We start from the raw sequence: 13,858 nt of genomic DNA on the forward strand, positions 1-13,858 counted from the left end.
GTATCACCATAGTATCACCATAGTAGTATCACCATAGTATCACCATAGTATCACAGTAGTATCACCATAGTATCACCACCATAGTATCACCATAGTATCACCATAGTATCACCATAGTATCACCATAGTATCACCATAGTATCACCATAGTATCACCATAGTATCACCATAGTATCACCATAGTATCACCATAGTATCACCATAGTATCACCATAGTATCACCATAGTATCACCATAGTATCACCATAGTATCAGTATCACCATAGTATCACCATAGTATCACCATAGTATCACCATAGTATCACCATAGTATCACCATCAGTAGTATCACCATAGTATCACCATAGTATCACCATAGTATCACCATAGTATCACTATAGTATCACCGTACTATCACCATAGTATCACCATAGTATCACCATAGTATCACCATAGTATCCCCATACTATCACCATAGTATCACCGTAGTATCACCATACTATCACCATAGTATCACCGTAGTATCACCATAGTATCACCATACTATCACCATAGTATCACCGTAGTATCACCATAGTATCACCATAGTATCACCATAGTATCACCATAGTATACATTAAGACTGTCTAAATCAGTCATATCTGTTGTTGTCAGTAAACTCAGCTTTGGTGAATGTGCCTGTTACCATGCCTTTAAATATCCACTCCCTAAGTGAAGGCCTAAGCCTTCAGCATGCAACGATCCAATGCCTGTCACATGTCCCCGGCACTTCTGTCAACACAAGGCATTTGATCCTGTCTGACGAGAACCTAGAAATCCCTATTGGCCTGGACTTACCCCTCCACTTTTCACCCCAGCCATCTATAGGCTACCTCCCTATGATATCCTACACACTGTCAGTCCAAAAAACACTAAGTAAAAGGCAAGCTTGTGGAAAATGTTTCTTGATAACGAACATGGTCATCTGTCAATTATAAAACAATGTATCTAATAAGGACTTTGGTGAAGTAAAGCTGTCCCAAGGAAACATCCCTCCCCCTGGGATGGATAGACCTACAACAAGGTTGTAAACCAACATTATATTAAAGGCCTAATGGTCACGTTTCAGGTTGCAGGACTAAATGTTTGTTATGAAGAGTTCATGTCACAGCCACACTATCCTTTCAAATGCTGATAGATACAGTAACATAACACTGCAGCCCGCTCTGGTTTTCAACCATCCAAAGTTCCCTCATGTCACTCTGCTCCTCCACACACTCCACTGGCTTCCAGTCGGAGCTCACATCCACTACAAGACCATGGTACTTATCTACGGAACAGCACTAAGGAACTGCCACTTCAGGCTATGCTCAAACCCTACACCTTAACCCAAGCACTCTGTTCTGCCAGCTCGGGTCTCTTGAATGCACTAACTGTAAGTCGCTCTGGATAAGAGCATTTGCTAAATGACTCAAATATAATATAATAATATAATGTACTAGTAGGCATCTACACTGTAATTAGACTGCAGCCTGCAAGCACCATGATGTAAATTGGTGACTCTAGTTGGGAAGAGAGGGACCACTTTTCATGACTAGACAAGAAAAAAGTACCTGTCGTTACCATAAATTTGGTTTAATTTATTTGGGCTCTGCTACCACCTGGTGCTTGTTAGGCATACTTGTGCAACACCCTCTCCAGGTTGAAGTTACCCTGATATAGGATATACATCTTCAAACAAAAATATGAACAAATAATAAAACACGTTTGATTTTGAATTGCTACGAATTGTTTCATCTTATTTTTGCCGATTATCAAAGACCTCTGCGATTATTCGATAATTGTCTTCAGGCACAATACAAGGCCACGTACAAGAGATCTGGAGGTCCTTACTATATCCTGTCGCACTAATGACGACACCTCTGCTTTCAAACAAACACACAAAGGTATTTAAAATGCGATAAAACTGAATTGTTCCATTTAAACATGTGGCGAAATATTGTATTTAAACGATATGTTGTTTTAGATTTCGTTTAGGAGGAATAACGTCGCATGTTAAAGTTATCTAGTTTGCTTTTTGGCCAGCCTGTTACAGTTGCGCTCTAGTGTATTGGCACCCTTGTACGTCTATTTTAAATAATTCAATACGTCTTCAAATATACATTTAAAATCAAAAACGTGTTCACACGTGTACTGTGGTAAGTTGCAGGTCTTTTTACAAGGTAAAAACAGCCATTCAAATCGTGTTGAAAAGAGAACAGGATATTCTGCTTCATTATAACGTTACCACTGTGAACATGGCGAAGGGGAAAGAACTGTCTGAGGATGTAAGGAATTTGATTATAACCAAACATGGCCTTAAGCAAGGTTACAAGTCCATCTCCCGAGACCTTGGCATTGCTGTTTCCACAGTTCGTAATGTTATCAGGAAGCATGCTGTCCATGGAGTTGTAGTCAACCTCCCAGGACGTGGGCGCAAGAAGACTCTGGTTCCACCGGGTGAAAAAGAGAGAACTTGCAAGAAGAATCTGGTTCCACCAGTTGAAAAAGCAGTTCGTTCTGCATCTATCCAAAATAAAATGACATCTGTTTGTGATGCCACCAATGATGACAAGGAAAATGGTTCCGAGTCGACAGAGTCTCAGGTATGTGCTTTAGAACGACTGCTAAACGTTGTAGGTTATCTAGCTAGGCTGGCTAACACATTTAAAACAAGTCTTGCAATCTGAAATGGCAAACAAGTAACGAGCTAGATTCACACCTTAACTTGTAGGCTGGACAGTGAGTAGAGCAAGAATCTAAGGACAATAGAAGCGATGAGGGAAGTCGGAGGAAGATATTTTGAGGAGTCCAAAGCCAGAGAGCTAGAGAGAAACGACAGGGGGACTTCAACAGGGAGAGGGTGAGAGAGAGAACACACAGCTCCAGTTTAAGACCCAGAAAGAGTGAGAAGAGGTAAATGGATGTGGCCACATCTCACAACATTCATAATTTGCACAAGCACCTGAAGGTAAATGATGAGCCATTATGGTGTCTGGGTAATGTAGTGTTTCCCCATCACCTTGTTTCAGGACAAGGAACATCCACGGCTTCTCATCCCAGAGTTATGTCGTCTTTTCTACCAACTCGGCTGGGTTACTGGGACAGGGGGAGGGCTAAGTTTGAGACGTGGGTAAGTGCTCTGACTTTAATATTGTTGAATCATTTTAAAAATTCAAAACCTCATACGTGACTTGGTCTTGAGTGAGTGAGTGAGTGAGTGAGTGAGTGAGTGAGTGAGTGAGTGAGTGAGTGAGTGAGTGAGTGATGAATAAATAAATAAATATATTCTCTCTCTCTATCTCCCCATTTTGTTGTACCAAGAGATCAGATCTACATTGCCCCGTCTGGAGTGCAGAAGGAGAGAACTACAGGTGAGCAGGGCTGAACCTTCATATCATCATAGAGACTACAGGTGAGCAGGGCTGGTGTTTTGCCTTCCTTCATATCATCATAGAGACTACAGGTGAGCAGGGCTGGTGTTTTGCCTTCATATCATCATAGAGACTACAGGTGAGCAGGGCTGGTGTTTTGCCTTCATATCATCATAGAGACTACAGGTGAGCAGGGCTGGTGTTTTGCCCTTCATCATAGAGACTACAGGTGAGCAGGGCTGGTGTTTTAGCCTTCATATCATCATAGAGACTACAGGTGAGCAGGGCTGGTGTTTTGCCTTCATATCATCATAGAGACTACAGGTGAGCAGGGCTGGTGTTTTGCCTTCATATCATCATAGAGACTACAGGTGAGCAGGGCTGGTGTTTTGCCTTCATATCATCATAGAGACTACAGGTGAGCAGGGCTGGTGTTTTGCCTTCATATCATCATCAGGTGAGCAGGGCTGGTGTTTTAGCCTTCATATCACATACAGGTGAGCAGGGCTGGTGTTTTGCCTTCATATCATCATAGAGACTACAGGTGAGCAGGGCTGGTGTTTTGCCTTCATATCATCATAGAGACTACAGGTGAGCAGGGCTGGTGTTTTAGCCTTCATATCATCATAGAGACTACAGGTGAGCAGGGCTGGTGTTTTGCCTTCATCATAGAGATCAGGTGAGCAGGGCTGGTGTTTAGCCTTCATATCATCATAGAGACTACAGGTGAGCAGGGCTGGTGTTTTGCCTTCATATCATCATAGAGACTACAGGTGAGCAGGGCTGGTGTTTTGCCTTCATATCATCATAGAGACTACAGGTGAGCAGGGCTGGTGTTTTGCCTTCATATCATCATAGAGACTACAGGTGAGCAGGGCTGGTGTTTTGTTTGCCTTCATATCATCATAGAGACTACAGGTGAGCAGGGCTGGTGTTTTGCCTTATCATCATAGAGACTACAGGTGAGCAGGGCTGGTGTTTTGCCTTCATATCATCATAGAGACTACAGGTGAGCAGGGCTGGTGTTTTGCCTTCATATCATCATAGAGACTACAGGTGAGCAGGGCTGAGACTGTTTGCCTTCATATCATCATAGAGACTACAGGTGAGCAGGGCTGGTGTTTTGCCATATTCATAGAGATCAGCAGGGCTGGTGTTTTGCCTTCATATCATAGAGACTACAGGTGAGCAGGGCTGGTGTTTTGCCTTCATATCATCATAGAGACTACAGGTGAGCAGAGACTACAGGTGAGCAGGGCTGGTGTTTTACCTTCATATCCTTGAGCAGGGCTGGTGTTTATCATCATAGAGACTACAGGTGAGCAGGGCTGGTGTTTTGCCTTCATATCATCATAGAGACTACAGGTGAGCAGGGCTGGTGTTTTGCCTTCATATCATCATAGAGACTACAGGTGAGCAGGGCTGGTGTTTTGCCTTCATATCATCATAGAGACTACAGGTGAGCAGGGCTGGTGTTTTGCCTTCATATCATCATAGAGACTACAGGTGAGCAGGGCTGGTGTTTTGAGCCTTCATATCATCATAGAGACTACAGGTGAGCAGGGCTGGTGTTTTGCCTTCATATCATCATAGAGACTACAGGTGAGCAGGGCTGGTGTTTTGCCTTCATATCATCATAGAGACTACAGGTGAGCAGGGCTGGTGGCCTTCATATCATCATAGAGACTACAGGTGAGCAGGGCTGGTGTTTTGCCTTCATATCATCATAGAGACTACAGGTGAGCAGGGCTGGTGTTTTGCCTTCATATCATCATAGAGACTACAGGTGAGCAGGGCTGGTGTTTAGAGACTACAGGTGAGCAGGGCTGGTGCCTTCATATCATAGCCTTCATATCATCATAGACTACAGGTGAGCAGGGCTGGTGTTTTACCTTCATATCATCATAGAGACTACAGGTGAGCAGGGCTGGTGTTTTGCCTTCATATCATCATAGAGACTACAGGTGAGCAGGGCTGGTGTTTTGCCTTCATATCATCATAGAGACTACAGGTGAGCAGGGCTGGTGTTTTGCCTTCATATCATCATAGAGACTACAGGTGAGCAGGGCTGGTGTTTTACCTTCATATCATCATAGAGACTACAGGTGAGCAGGGCTGGTGTTTTACCTTCATATCATCATAGAGACTACAGGTGAGCAGGGCTGGTGTTTTGCCTTCATATCATCATAGAGACTACAGGTGAGCAGGGCTGGTGTTTTACCTTCATATCATCATAGAGACTACAGGTGAGCAGGGCTGGTGTTTTGCCTTCTGGTGTTTGCCTTCATCATCATAGACTACAGGTGAGCAGGGCTGGTGTTTTACCTTCATATCATCATAGAGACTACAGGTGAGCAGGGCTGGTGTTTTGCCTTCAGGTGATATCATCATAGAGACTACAGGTGAGCAGGGCTGGTGTTTTGCCTTCATATCATCATAGAGACTACAGGTGAGCAGGGCTGGTGTTTTGCCTTCATATCATCATAGAGACTACAGGTGAGCAGGGCTGGTGTTTTACCTTCATATCATCATAGAGACTACAGGTGAGCAGGGCTGGTGAGACAAACTCAAATCAGGTGAGATATCTCAGGGCTGGTGTTTTGCCTTAGGAAGAAACCTAGAGAGGAACCGGGCTATGTGGGGTCAGTCCTCTTCTGGCTGTCGGGTAGAGATTATAACAGAACATGACCAAGATGTTCAAATGTTCATAAATGACCAGCATGGTCAAATAATAATAAGCAGAACAGTTGAAACTGGAGCAGCAGCACAGTCAGATGGACTCATCATAGAGACTACAGGTGAGCAGGGCTGGTCCTAGGGCTCAGGTCCTCCGAGATAGAGAACAGGTGAGCAGGGCATATGTGGGGTGGCCAGTCCTCTTCTGGCTGTGCCAGGTGGAGATTATAACAGAACTTGGCCAAGATGTTCAAATGTTCATAAATAAATATCATCATAGAGACTACAGGTGAGCAGGGCTGGTGTTTAGCCTTCATATCATCATAGAGACTACAGGTGAGCAGGGCTGGTGTTTTGCCTTCATATCATCATAGAGACTACAGGTGAGCAGGGCTGGTGTTTTGCCTTCATATCATCATAGAGACTACAGGTGAGCAGGGCTGGTGGTTTGCCTTCATATCATCATAGACTACAGGTGAGCCGGGCTGGTGTTTTACCTTCATATCATCATTTTTAGCCATTTAGCAGCCATTTAGCAGACGCTTTTATCCAAAGCGACTTACAGTCATGTGTGCATACATTCTACGTATGGGTGGTCCCGGGGATCGAACCCACTACCCTGGCGTTACAAGCGCCATGCTCTACCAACTGAGCTACAGAAGGACCACAGGTGAGCAGGGCTGGTGTTTAGCCTTCATATCATCATAGAGACTACAGGTGAGCAGGGCTGGTGTTTTGCCTTCATATCATCATAGAGACTACAGGTGAGCAGGGCTGGTGTTTTGCCTTCATATCATCATAGAGACTACAGGTGAGCAGGGCTGGTGTTTTGCCTTCATATCATCATAGAGACTACAGGTGAGCCGGGCTGGTGTTTTACCTTCATATCATCATAGAGACTACAGGTGAGCAGGGCTGGTGTTTTACCTTCATATCATCATAGAGACTACAGGTGAGCAGGGCTGGTGTTTAGCCTTCATATCATCATAGACTACAGGTGAGCAGGGCTGGTGTTTTACCTTCATATCATCATAGAGACTACAGGTGAGCAGGGCTGGTGTTTAGCCTTCATATCATCATAGACTACAGGTGAGCAGGGCTGGTGTTTTACCTTCATATCATCATAGAGACTACAGGTGAGCAGGGCTGGTGTTTTGCCTTCATATCATCATAGAGACTACAGGTGAGCAGGGCTGGTGTTTTACCTTCATATCATCATAGAGACTACAGGTGAGCAGGGCTGGTGTTTTGCCTTCATATCATCATAGAGACTACAGGTGAGCAGGGCTGGTGTTTTACCTTCATATCATCATAGACTACAGGTGAGCAGGGCTGGTGTTTTACCTTCATATCATCGTAGAGACTACAGGTGAGCAGGGCTGGTGTTTTACCTTCATATCATCATAGAGACTACAGGTGAGCAGGGCTGGTGTTTTGCCTTCATATCATCATAGACTACAGGTGAGCAGGGCTGGTGTTTTGCCTTCATATCATCATAGACTACAGGTGAGCAGGGCTGGTGTTTTACCTTCATATCATCATAGAGACTACAGGTGAGCAGGGCTGGTGTTTTACCTTCATATCATCATAGAGACTACAGGTGAGCAGGGCTGGTGTTTTGCCTTAATATCATCAAAGAGACTACAGGTGAGCCGGGCTGGTGTTTTACCTTCATATCATCATAGACTACAGGTGAGCAGGGCTGGTGTTTTGCCTTCATATCATCAAAGAGACTACAGGTGAGCCGGGCTGGTGTTTAGCCTTCATATCATCAGAGCCAACTTGGACTACTTAGTTTGACAGTTTCTGGAGATGTGTTTTTTATGTGTGTTGAGCCTCTGTTAATGAATGGATGACATGTTTGTCTGTGATGTGGAGGAGAGAGACATCAGCTCCCACCCCCTGGAAGAACCTGAAGAAGAGCCAGTGAGCCCTCTGTTCATGAATGATACACTATGAGAGGTGAGCTCTCTGTCCATGATTGATACACTATGAGAGGTGAGCTCTCTGTTAATGAATGATACATTATGAGAGGTGAGCTCTCTGTTAATGAATGATACATTATGAGAGGTGAGCTCTCTGTTAATGAATGATACATTATGAGAGGTGAGCTCTCTGTCCATGATTGATACACTATGAGGGGTGAGCTCTCTCTGTTAATGAATGATACATTATGAGAGGTGAGCTCTCTGTCCATGATTGATACACTATGAGAGGTGAGCTCTCTGTTAATGAATGATACACTATGAGAGGTGAGCTCTCTGTTAATGAATGATACATTATGAGAGGTGAGCTCTCTGTTAATGAATGATAGTCTATGAGGGGTGAGCTCTCTGTTAATGAATGATACATTATGAGAGGTGAGCTCTCTGTTAATGAATGATACACTATGAGAGGTGACTTCTCTGTCCATGATTGATACACTATGAGGGGTGAGCTCTCTGTCCATGATTGATACACTATGAGAGGTGAGCTCTCTGTTAATGAATGATACATTATGAGGGGTGAGCTCTCTGTTAATGATTGATACACTATGAGAGGTGAGCTCTCTGTCCATGATTGATACACTGAGAGGTGAGCTCTGTTAATGAATGATACACTATGAGGGGTGAGCTCTCTGTTAATGAATGATACACTATGAGGGGTGAGCTCTCTCTGTTAATGAATGATACACTATGAGAGGTGAGCTCTCTCTGTCCATGAATGATACACTATGAGGGGTGAGCTCTCTCTGTCCATGATTGATACACTATGAGGGGTGAGCTCTCTCTGTTAATGAATGATACATTATGAGGGGTGAGCTCTCTCTGTTAATGAATGATACACTATGAGGGGTGAGCTCTCTGTTAATGAATGATACACTATGAGGGGTGAGCTCTCTGTTAATGAATGATACACTATGAGAGGTGACTTCTCTGTGCATGATTGATACACTATGAGGGGTGAGCTCTCTGTTAATGAATTATACACTATGAGGGGTGAGCTCTCTCTGTTAATGAATGATAGCCTATGAGGGGTGAGCTTTATTCACAGACCTGGAAATAGGCCAACATGCTAACTGTCTCCCTCCTGTTCCTCAGCAGGCCGTCATCCACACCCACTCCAAGGCTGCCGTCATGGCAACTCTGTTTTATCCTGGCAAGAATTCCGCATAACTCACCAGGAGATGATAAAGGAATTGCAAGGGCACCTCCAGAACCAACTACAGGTAGGCACATGGCTAGGACACCTCCAGAACCAACTACAGGTAGGCACATGGCTAGGACACCTCCAGAACCAACTACGGGCGGGCAGGTTGCGAGGACACCTCCAGCACCAACTACGGGCGGGCAGGTTTGCGAGGGCACTTCCAGCGCCAACTACGGGCGGGCAGGTTTGCGAGGGCACCTCCAGCGCCAACTACGGGCGGGCAGGTTGCGAGGGCACCTCCAGCACCAACTATGGGTGGGCAGGTTGCGAGCACACCTCCAGCACCAACTACGGGTGGGCAGGTTTGCGAGGGCACCTCCAGCACCAACTACGGGTGAGCAGGTTTGCGAGGGTACCTCCAGCACCAACTATGGGTGGGCAGGTTTGCGAGGGCACCTCCAGCACCAACTATGGGTGGGCAGGTTGCGAGCACACCTCCAGCACCAACTACGGGTGGGCAGGTTGCGAGGACACCTCCAGCACCAACGACGGCCGTATAAGTGCTCAATGGGAAAGGAGATTTCCTAGTCAGTTGTCCAAATGAATGTATTCAACTGAAATGTGTCTTCCACATTTAACCCAACCCCTCTGAATCAGATGTGCGGGGGGCTGCCTGTATCAACATCCACGTCTTCGGCACCCAGGGAACAGTGGGTTAACTGCCTTGCTCAGGGGCAGAATGACAGATTTTTACCTTGTCAGCTCAGGGTGTTTCGATTCAGCAATCTTACGGTTACTGGCCTAACACTCTAATCACTAAGCTACCAGCCAATGTGCTACAGTGTGAATGTCTGTACTGAACCAGTCCAGCCCCAGCAGCTTATGGAAATGAATGTGGGAATCCAGATGTTACCTTGTAACTCCTGTCTATTCTGGCACATTTTCATTCAGAGGAAACTGACACTTGATTTTAGATAGTGGCCCTATTGACTATGCATTCTGCTCACACACTGACGTTGATGTGTGTGTGTGTGTAGATATGATGAAACCCTGGTGGTCCCCATCATTGAGAACACCCCGGAGGAGCAGGACCTGAAGGAGCGCATGGCGCTGGCCATGGAGCAGTACCCAGACTCCTGTGCGGTCCTCGTCCGGCGCCACGGCGTCTACGTGTGGGGGGAGTCCTGGGAGAAAGCCAAGACCATGTGAGTTAATGAATGATTATGAAGTAACACAATGTTTTATAGAAGTGAATAATTATAAATAGTCTAAAAGTAATGTTTGTAGAAGTATTACTGTGAATGTGTCATTTAGACTGACTTTATCACTGTTTTTAAATGCATCATTGGTGCTTTCTAGAGGTTTGTGTGGTAGTGGGTTATCCACGTGTCTTGTTCCAGGTGTGAATGTTATGACTACCTATTTGACATCGCCGTCCAAATGAAGCAGAGTGGAATGGATCCTTCAGCACCACCCGTTGAAGAGAACCATTACTACGATGTCCAACCATCCCAATAAATGGAGGCAAACTATCAGGTCCTAAAATGAACACCTGCCAAATGTGGATTTTTTTCCCCAGCCATGTCACCGGGTGGTCAGGACTTCACAGTGAAAGTATTTCACTCACATTTGTGAATATAGAAAGTCAAGTTTGATCACATTTATAGTGACATATATGCTGCACTTGCTGTTTTCAAAATATTTCTGCCGTTTTTGTTTCATAGCTTGTAATATATAGCCTGTTCCACCTCGCTCTGCAACACAGCCTGGCTGGGGACTGTGCGCACGTGAAGAGCTGAGTGAAAGATTACATTTTTAGAAGCGCTGTGCACAGGCATAAAAGTTGGTCTAATTTACTTGAAAAGAAAGTCTACTGAAGTGAGACTTTGTCCTTGTGTGTTCTTGGCTATTTACATTGTTTTGTTCATAAACTAGGTTGTTTTTCTATGTTTGAGTTTCAACTGCTTGTGAAGAGAAGACCACGCTTCTACTAGTCAATCTCACAGGCAGAAACGATACTGTTTTGCATTGCCACGGTAACCACCCTCCCTTAAAGGTGCAGGTGAACATTTTTGTCTCTGATATTTTGGTTAAAAATTAAATTAATGAATATACCAATTTTACTTCTTACTAGTAATACACTTATTGTTTTTAGAAACATTACAATGCTTGCTCATCTGTTTGTTTTGTTGGTGTAATTTTATGGAAAATATTTTGGCTGGTAAAAGAATCTGTGTGGCTGGTAGATTTAAAATAAAAAATAAAAATATTCCTGCCACAGTGGCTTTTGTACCAAAAACTACATTTGATGTCCTGCAAACAATCATTAGAAATGTCTATGTATTTTAATATACTCTATCTACAGTAATAGTAGAATGGTGTTATACAATATTTTACCCCCAAAACCTCTTATTGGTCCTTAAAAGACAGACTGGCTGTTGTTGTCAAATTGGCTGGACCTGAGCCACACACTAACCCATTGTGTTACAGACACAGACTTTATTTGACGAGATTTGCTGGCCTCACAAATGACGTGTAGCTCCTTTTTTAAAATTCTTTGTGGTCTAAGTTTATTTAATCTCTTTTTAAAGATTATGCTTTCCACAATAACGCCACTTGTATTGGCCTCTCGTATTGACATGTGCAGTTGTAGAGCAACATGAGGAGCCTGTCTCATGTTAAAATGGGTGTCAAAGAAACATTTGAGCTGTTAAAGGTGACTGGTCTTACTCTGACCAGACAGTCTGTATCACTACCATCTGAACTATTACAAGATTGTTAAGTGTCTATTCTCTCTCTTGAGCATTCAATGGAATCTGAAAGAATTAGACATCTAGGTGGGGGGTTGGTGTGTCATATCACAGAAACACCTGTCTGCACTTATAGAATTCAAATGTAGCGGGAGTCAACTAGGGTTATTGTCTTGCATACTGCAAATCAAACAGCCTGACGGATGTGGATTGTCCACAGGCGAACAGACGTTTCACATAATATAGCAAAACATGATCAATAATGATGAGGATTCATTTTAAAGTGTGCAAACGTTGTTTTTTTTTTCCGATTGTATTATGAAATGTAAATGTGTGCTGGGATTGGTTGATATTTACCCGAGACAAAGGAAGTTGCATAGAAGATAGTTGGTGCGGGATTCTTCCAATTCAGCCCTCTGTCTTCCTGAATGTGTCTTCCTTCCTTTATCCAATGGGTTCTACCAGTCCATTGCATGGTCGCTGTCCACGTTCATGTTGTGCAGAACCTCCAATTCAGGATTTAGATTCTGCCGTGGTCCATGGTGCTGAGTCTCAGATCACTGCTGTGTCCTTGTTTGTCTAGATCTAACATTCTATATGTTTTAAGTACTGGGATTTTATTAAGCGCGATTACTGTGGGTAACCAACCTTTGCTTGACTGTTCAGCATAGCAGGTTAAATGTTAGGTTCACCCGAATTAGAAGTGTTGATACCTCTCCCTGATTTTTGTTGGAGAAAATCATATATTAGTCTTAGACAGTGCCTTCAGAAAGTATTCATACCCTAGAAGTAGCAGGCAAGGTGATCCCATCTCACTTCTGCTGTTTTTGTCTAGGGAGACCCTGGCCCAGGCAATTCGACAATCCAAAAATTACACCAATATCTCAAATCTACGGATCATAGCATATCATTATACGCCCGATATCTTACTTTATCTAGACAGTTTATCCTAATTCCTCCCAAGAGCTTTGAAGATCATAGACAAATTCAGCTCCATCTCAATAAATCTAACCAAATCTGCCTCTCAACCCTGAGGGAAGACTCCATATCTACCAATGGAATCCCAATTGTTTCCCCCTTCTGGCTATTGGGATGAAATCCATAATGTGGTTTGAAAGTGTGTATTTTTAATTGAGACTTTATTTAACTAGGCAAGTCAATTAAGAACAAATTCTTATTTACAATGACGGCCAAACTCAGACCACGCTGTGCGCCGCCCTATGGGACTCTAACAAGGCTGGGTGTGATACAGTCTGGAATCGAACCAGGGACTCTAGTGATGCCTCTTGCACTGAGATGCATTGCCTTAGACCGCTGCGCCACTCGGGAGCCATATATATATATATATATATATATGAGAGCAAGGTAAGTGAGCCGGATACAAATGAACAAACATACAAAGAGAGGAAGAACGAGGACGGTCCGTATCAAACTTTAAATGGTATTTCCAGGCACAAGCATTTCACCCCCATCATAAATTGGTTTAGACATGATTCTTCTGCCCCCTGGCTGAGTATAGTGAGAAATGTAGTGTCTCCTATTGCCCTGGAAGAGGTGGTCTCCACTGATATATCCCATAAACAATGTAATATGGTGTCTCCTATTGGCCTGGAAGAGGTGGTCTCCACTGATATAATCCCTTAAACAATGTAATATGGAGTCTCCTATTGCCCTGGAAGAGGTGGTCTCCACTGATATATCCCATAAACAATGTAATATGGTGTCTCCTATTGCCCTGGAAGAGGTGGTCTCCACTGATATATCCCTTAAACAATGTAATATGGAGTCTCCTATTGCCCTGGAAGAGGTGGTCTCCACTGATATATCCCTTAAACAATGTAATATGGAGTCTCCTATTACCCTGGAAGAGGTGGTCTCCACTGATATATCCCTTAAACGGTAAACTACATTTTGGTCCTATTATTGCCCACA

General features: G+C 43.9%; 1 pseudogene; it reads left to right on the forward strand.

Annotated features, from left to right (window-relative positions):
• The first annotated feature begins 1,910 nt into the window (after positions 1–1,910).
• Positions 1,911–11,443, forward strand: LOC124029562 (annotated as a pseudogene).
• The last annotated feature ends 2,415 nt before the right edge of the window (positions 11,444–13,858 follow it).

Source organism: Oncorhynchus gorbuscha, unplaced genomic scaffold (genome assembly GCF_021184085.1).
Source record: "Oncorhynchus gorbuscha isolate QuinsamMale2020 ecotype Even-year unplaced genomic scaffold, OgorEven_v1.0 Un_scaffold_6831, whole genome shotgun sequence".
NCBI lineage: Eukaryota > Metazoa > Chordata > Actinopteri > Salmoniformes > Salmonidae > Oncorhynchus > Oncorhynchus gorbuscha.